Source organism: Oryctolagus cuniculus, chromosome 18 (assembly GCF_964237555.1).
Source record: "Oryctolagus cuniculus chromosome 18, mOryCun1.1, whole genome shotgun sequence".
NCBI classification, from domain to species: domain Eukaryota; kingdom Metazoa; phylum Chordata; class Mammalia; order Lagomorpha; family Leporidae; genus Oryctolagus; species Oryctolagus cuniculus.
In genome coordinates, this window is record NC_091449.1 from 65951472 (window position 1) to 65958228 (window position 6757).

Below are 6757 nucleotides of genomic sequence, written 5' to 3' on the forward strand. Positions count from 1 at the left end.
ATTTACCTGCTGTGTGGCCCCGAACACATTTCTTTTCTTTCTTTTTTGAATATTTATTTTATTTATTTGAGTGGCAGAGTTACAGAGAGGCAGAAGCAGAGAGAGAGGTCTTCCGTCCGCTGGTTCACTCCCCAGATGACCACAATGGCCAGAGCTGGGCTGATCTGAAGCCAGGAGCCAGGAGCTTTTTCTGGGTCTCCCACATGGGTGCAGGGGCCAGAGACTTGGGCCATCTTCTGCTGCTTTTCCAGGCCAGAGCAGAGAGCTGGATCAGAAGTGGAGCAGCTGGGACTCAGACCGGCATCCATATGGGATTCCGGCACTGCAGGTCAGGGCTTTACCCGCTACGCCACAGAGCCGGCCCCTCCTGCACGTTTCTTAACCTCTCTGTGCATCGGCTGCACCCACTGGTGATGTCCGTGAAGAGTGGACAGGTTCACATTTATGAGGCCTCAAAATCAGAGCGGCGTGAAGCCAGCCCCACGCACGTGCCTGCAGCCACCGTGCTTTTTGTATTAGGCTCAGTGGACATGGGTGCCTGCACTTAGCAAACGTTCTTAAGAGAAAGGCCCACCCGATCTGGTGCAAGACCCTCTTGGTATCCCCACGGGAGCTGGGAGCAGGGAAGGAGAGGCCCATCCACGGCTCCACTGGCTCGGCGTCCAGTGCCCGTTCCCCAGCTCCCCGCCTTTCATCACAGCTGTCAGTTTGCCCAGGCTGTGGGACCTCTGGCCCTCGGTCCATGCCCCCGGGCACTCACTGGGTCCCACAGGGCTTGGTACAGTCAGGGTGGCCTCCCCCGTGACCTTGTAGCCCAGTGTCCCTCCCCTGTGTGTGCCCTGGACCTCGGCTACCCAGGGAAGGATGCTGGCCTCCGTGGCCACACGTGGCCGTGGCCCTCCTCGCTCTCTGCTGATAGATGGAGTGGGGCACAGTGACCACACGTGAGTCTCGGTGGCTGCCACAGCCACACAGACGCAGGGCCTTAAAATGACGCGAGCACGTCACCTCTCAGTCCTGAGGCCGCAGGCGGAGCCGGCCTTGGGGGACGCTCAGGGCAGACAGCTTCCGGGGCCGCTGCCCGCCCTGGCTCGGGCCCCCTCCCCTTCCTGTGGCAGTGCCCCACAGAGGAGAGGACATGGCTCCTCCCTCAGGGTGGAGAAGGAAGTGCAGGCGCCCTGTGGGGTGGAGCCCGTCCCGGACCACTGTCCATGGCCAAGACAATCAGGGCTGTGGAGGGCGCCCTGACCTGCGGGAGGAAGAGCGGCCTGGACACCCAGGCAGAGACGGGAGGCCCTGGCGGGAGAGGCTCACTGGGCCTGTGCTGGGGTCTCTATCTGGGCATTGTGGGTGGGCGGCAGGGCGTGGGTTCTGCCCTGGAGCCCTGGCCCCATTAGACCCATGCTGGCCTCTGGCCTCCAGGCCTTGTCCACAAGCCCCGACTTGGGGAGGGGCAGGGGTCCGGCCACGTCTCTGCAGCCGGCCTCTCATGCCTGCTTCGGGAAGTCGGGGTCCCTCCACCAGGGGGCGAGATCAGCCATCTGAGTGTCAGTCTGCCCCTCCATGCATGGCTGCTTGCGGGCTGTGTGACCCAGGCAAGCCCCACCCCACCCCCGCCCCCGCTCTCGGGGTGTCAGAGACGCTGGGGAGCAAATGAGCTAAGGCGTCATTTCAGTGCGCACAGTAGGTGGTGCGCACAGTAGGTGGTGCGCACAGCAGGTACTCAGCAGTGTTAGCTGTTACTGTTTGCTCCATCGCATCATCTCTGTTGATTATCACAGGAGCTCAGAGTCTCCCGATAGCACGTCCCCTGCGGCCAGTGCCAGAGGAGCCAGGTCCTGGGCGGTCATTGGCGGCACCTGGCCCTAGGGGCGGGGCAAGCTTCTGAAAGATGCCGTTGGCTGTCACCGCGGCCCACATACCTGCCGTGACCAATTCTGAGCTAACAGGATGACGTCACTGAGTGCAAAGCTGGGGAGAGGTGCTCAGGGCGGCTCCCCAGGAGGGTCGGCTCCCAAAGGCGGGACCGTGGCTAACCAACCACAGGTGGGGTGGGGGGAGGCAGGGGAAGAAGCAGACGCTGGTAGAGGGGTCAGTCGGCTGGAGGATGGACAGGGACGCACGCAGTCTGAAGCAGGCGTGCCTGCAGGACGGCGGAGAGGCAGGTGCGGCTCCCAGCCTGGCAGCCCTCTGTGCCTTGCCCAGGTGGGCAGCATGGGGGCCACTGGCCGATTCACACCTGGGGTTCTCCTGCTGGGGACGCCTTGGACAACCTCCAATGGCTGTGCTATGTCCAGCCAGGTTCCAGGGGAAGGGTGGGGGCTCCAGTCCCCGAGAGACTGTGGAGCGGCTTCCAGGTGGTTCTAACCTGCGGCCAGGGCTGGGAGCCAGGGCGCGGCAGGCACCGCTTGTTCCAGGAGCTCCTGTTGGCTCCTGGCACGAGGCAGTATAAATCGGCGGCAGCCGGCCATCGGCGCCCGCGCACTCGCTCTGCAGCGCGGTCGGCGCACGTGTGCCGGGGGCCTCACAACAGCGCTGTTTGTGATGTAGCAGATGGGAAATGACTGTGATGTCCCTGGTATGGGGCTGGTCACTCAGAGGGCACGGCGGGGGGGGGGGGGTGAGACTCTGCAGCTGCTCAGAGAGACCAGAGCTGCGCCTGTGTCGGGGGAGGACCAGCGAGGTGCGGAGTGTGGGGTGGGTCTGTGCGCGCCGAGACGCGTGTGGTGCTGGGAGTTTCTGCCTCTGGATCGGCAATCAGGGCCCGAGTGGCTTCGGGGGCGGGGGGGGATTGGGGGGGGAACAGGGCTTTGTGTAAGACAACGTGGTGACTGACAGTAACTGCAGGAGCTTGTGGTCCGCACGGTGATGTTTCCCTGCTCGCGTGCCTTGCATCCTGGGGAGAGCCGGGTACCCAGCGTCGCCGAGAGAACCTGCTCCTCTCAAAGCCCTCCTGGTGCCGTGGGGAGGGGGCGCCGGTCTGGGGAAAGATGCCATTGGTCTGTCTGGGCTGGGCACGGTGACAGAGAACAAGGCAGTGTCTGCGGGGCTGAGCGCGGGGAGGAGCCGGTCGGGCAGCAGGAAGCCCTCGGAAGGTGCTGGAAAGACAACAGTGACCAGGCCCTCACGTGTCCTCACGTGTCCGCCTCAATCGCACATCAGGGAGATCTGAGCACTGGGCAAGGCCACAGAGCCGACCCTGTGACCTGAGCACCGTCCTCGGGCCCCTCGGAGTCGACTCACCGGCCCGGACTCTTCATTGTGGACTCGATGTGAGCACGCTCAGAGCGCTGCCTCCACACCACGCAGGCTGGGGGCGGACTGGGCCAAACGGGCAGCGTCAGCCCTGAGCCAGGCAGGGGCGGTGCGTGGCCGGCGTGGGGTAGCTCGTTGTTTGGGAACACGAGCCGTCATCAAGAATTTTCTGCTCAATTTCCCAGATTCTCAACGGTGCCTACAACTCGGAAATGTCCAAGGCGCCGTGAGCTGAACGTGTGCACATCTGTGATGCAGCTCCTCGGGTAAACCCACGACAGCCACACGCATGCCCGCGGCCAGCCACGTGCGGGGGCGTTCACTCCGGCGCCGTGCGTGGCGAGCCGTGCTCCTACGGGCCTGGTGGGGGGAGGGTTGTTGCAAAGCTGATTGACAGCAGCTGCACGTGGGCTCGGCCACTAACAAGAGAACGGCGGCAGCTGGCGCCAATTCACACGGGAGTGAACGCGGTAGGGCAGCCTGGTGGGGCCACAGGCCAGAGAGAAAGAAGCGGACACGGAGGAGCGCTTGGTGGGTTCAAGCCGGGCTACGCTGACCTGCGGAGGTGAGAGTGGGGGGGCCGTTCCCTTTGGGGGCTGCGTCGTGCCTGGGAGGGGGCTGGGAGAGGGGGCTGCTTACTGAGTGTTCAACCTGTCCAACGTCCGTGCAGCTCAGTGGTGTGTTCACGGAAAACACGCCTGATGATGTATGATGGGAAAAAGGGTGGCTTCGTGTGTTTTGTATCAAATACAAACATCTTTAAATTCCATTTGCCCATGAACTTTTGGAAGACTCTTGTATTTAAATTGGGACAGTTTTTTTTTTTTTTAATAAAGATTTATTTGTTTGAAAGGCAAAGTTACAGAGAGGAAGATTGAGAGGGAGAGGTCTTCCATCTTCCCGTTCACTCCTCAAATGGCTGCAACAGCTGGGGCTGGCCAGGCTGAAGCCGGGAGCTGGGAGCTTCTTCCAGGTCTCCCACGCAGGTGCAGGGGCCCAGCACTTGGGCCGTCCTTTGCTGCTTTCCCAGGCCACAGCAGAGAGCTGGATGGGAGGTGGAGCAGCTGGGACTTGAAGCAGTGCCCATGTGGGATGCTGGCACTGCAGGCAGCGGCTTTACCCCCTGTGCCGCAGTGTCAACCTTGTGTTAACCACACAGCCACTGCCTGCGCACCACGTGGGCCTCAGCCGCAGGTCAGGAGCAGGTGAGGCTGTGAAAGCTCCGAGTGGCTGCGCTGTGAAGGCCAGGGCGGCCGGGGCCTCTGGTCTGTGTCGGTGGCCCCTGTGACCTGCTCGGTGTCCTGGCCCTTCCCTGTGCCTGCGCCCCGCCTCCGTCCCGCCCCAGGGAATCAGGTCCTCAGAGACTCCCACCCCTGTCGCTCCCCCTCTTCGTGGAGGAACGACACAGGACCCTGCGCTGTTCTTTTGTCTGCTTGGCCCTCCCCGGGTTTGCTGCTGGTTCTTCCCGGGTTGGCTACCGTCCCTTCCACCTCTGTGGAAGGGCGGTTCCCCCTGCCACATTCCCCACTTCCGCGGGTGAGCGGCACACTGCCGGCCGGCTCTATCGGGGGCTGCACAGGTGTTCCTTCAGATAGATGTTCCCCATAGATGTTCCTGGTGCATGTTGTCTCTCTCCTCCTTTATAGTCCTCTTCCACCAATCCCAACTCTGCTACCCACACGCCGAGTATGCTGCTCTCCTCCAATCAGGAGCAGGTCCTGCTGTTTATTGGTTGAACTGGAGGCAGCTGAGTAGAAGCTGTTTCTCCCTTCTCAGCACCATATTGTGGGAGAGCAGATGCATAGAATAAGTCTTAATTCCAGGAACTTAGTCTAGTCCGAGTTGCTCCCCACACACCCCCTCTTTTGCAGAGGGAGCGGAGACGTGGCCGGGCCCCGCCACACAGCCTTGTGGGGGGAGCGGAGACATGGCCGGGCCCTGCGCAGCCTCGTGGGGGTGGGAGTGGAGACGTGGCCGGGCCCTGCGCAGCCTCGTGGGGGTGGGGAGCGGAGACGTGGCCGGGCTCTGCGCAGCCTCGTGAGGGTGGGAGCGGAGACGTGGCCGGGCCCTGTGCAGCCTCGTGGGCTTCCCAGTGGAGCCCTCCTCTGGATGCAGAGGTACATGGGAAAAGGTGGCTCTTTCGGGGCGGCCACAGGCCCCAGTGGTGTGCACGCAGCCTGTCCCTGGCGCGGGCTGGGGCGGCCCCCCATGACCAAGCACCCCTGTATCTGCTTTGGGGGGCAGCGCAGGACAGGGCCAAATGCTTGCAGCTTTAAAGATGGAAGTTTTCAGGGGCTGGCGTCAGGGCGCAGCAGGTAACCCGCTGCCTGGACCTCCAGCATCCCATATGGGTGCCGGTTCGAGTCCCGTCTGCTCCACTTCTGATCCAGCTCCCTGCTAATGGCCTGGGAAAGCAGGAGAAGATGGCTCGAATTCTTGGGTCCCTGTCCCCCACGTGGTGTTCTAGGGTCCTGCTTCAGCTTGGCCCAGACCTGGGCCAGATCTTGCTTTTGTGGCCATTTAGGGGGTGAGCCAGTGGAGGGATTTACCTGGTTGCCCCTCCTTGCCCTGTATTTCTGGAAATCGGGTCTGAAGCATAGATTATCCTCAGCTGCCGTGTTTGGGCCAGGACGTGCTGGTGCGGGGACGCTGGGGGCCGGGCTGTCCCTGTCCGTGTGGGGGATGCTGGGCTGGGGCCTGGGTTCAGGGTCACCGCGGGAGTCTCCTGTGTGGTGGGGCTTTTCCTGTGTGGTACTTGAACTTCGGCGGAGAGTGCTCTTCCGTCTTGTGGAGACGACGCCGTGGGGAACTCGTGCGGAGCGGATGTTCATGGTGGGGCTCGGGAGCCCTCAGCTGTCCACACATCTCGGGACGCCTCCTTGCGTCCAGCACAGACAGGGCCAGGCTGGGGCGCCAGGGAGCGGCCTGCAGCCAGCACTACCAGTTGGTGCTGGGCGGTGGGTGGGCACCACGCTGCGGGTAAATACCCACGTAGCCCCTCGGGCGGCCCCGAGGCCCATCCAGCTACGCCCCCAGTTGACGGATGGAGACGCCGAGGCTGGGGCAGTCCAGGGCCTTGCCCGTGGCACCCAGGACCCCAAAGCAGGTGTCTCCACCCCTGACCCCTTCCCTACTTGTCACCAGTGTCTTAACCTCTACCGAGGCGCCTTTCTGGGCCCGGGTCCTGGGCTCCGAAGGCGGCAGAGAGCTGGAGAAGGGTTTATGGTTGAGTGAGACACGAGAACCGTGCGTGGATCGGGCTGCCCTGGGGTCCTTGGGTTCCTGGGACCCTGATGCCTGTTCTTCCCTAGCCTCTTTGTAATCCGCACTCGTGTCTTTTTTTTTTTTTTTTGACAGGCAGAGTGGACAGTGAGAGAGAGAGAGAGAGAGACAGAGAGAAAGGTCTTCCTTTGCTGTTGGTTCACCCTCCAATGGCCACCACGGCCAGCACGCTGTGGCCGGCGCATTGCGCTGATCTGAAGCCAGGAGCCAGGTGCTTCTC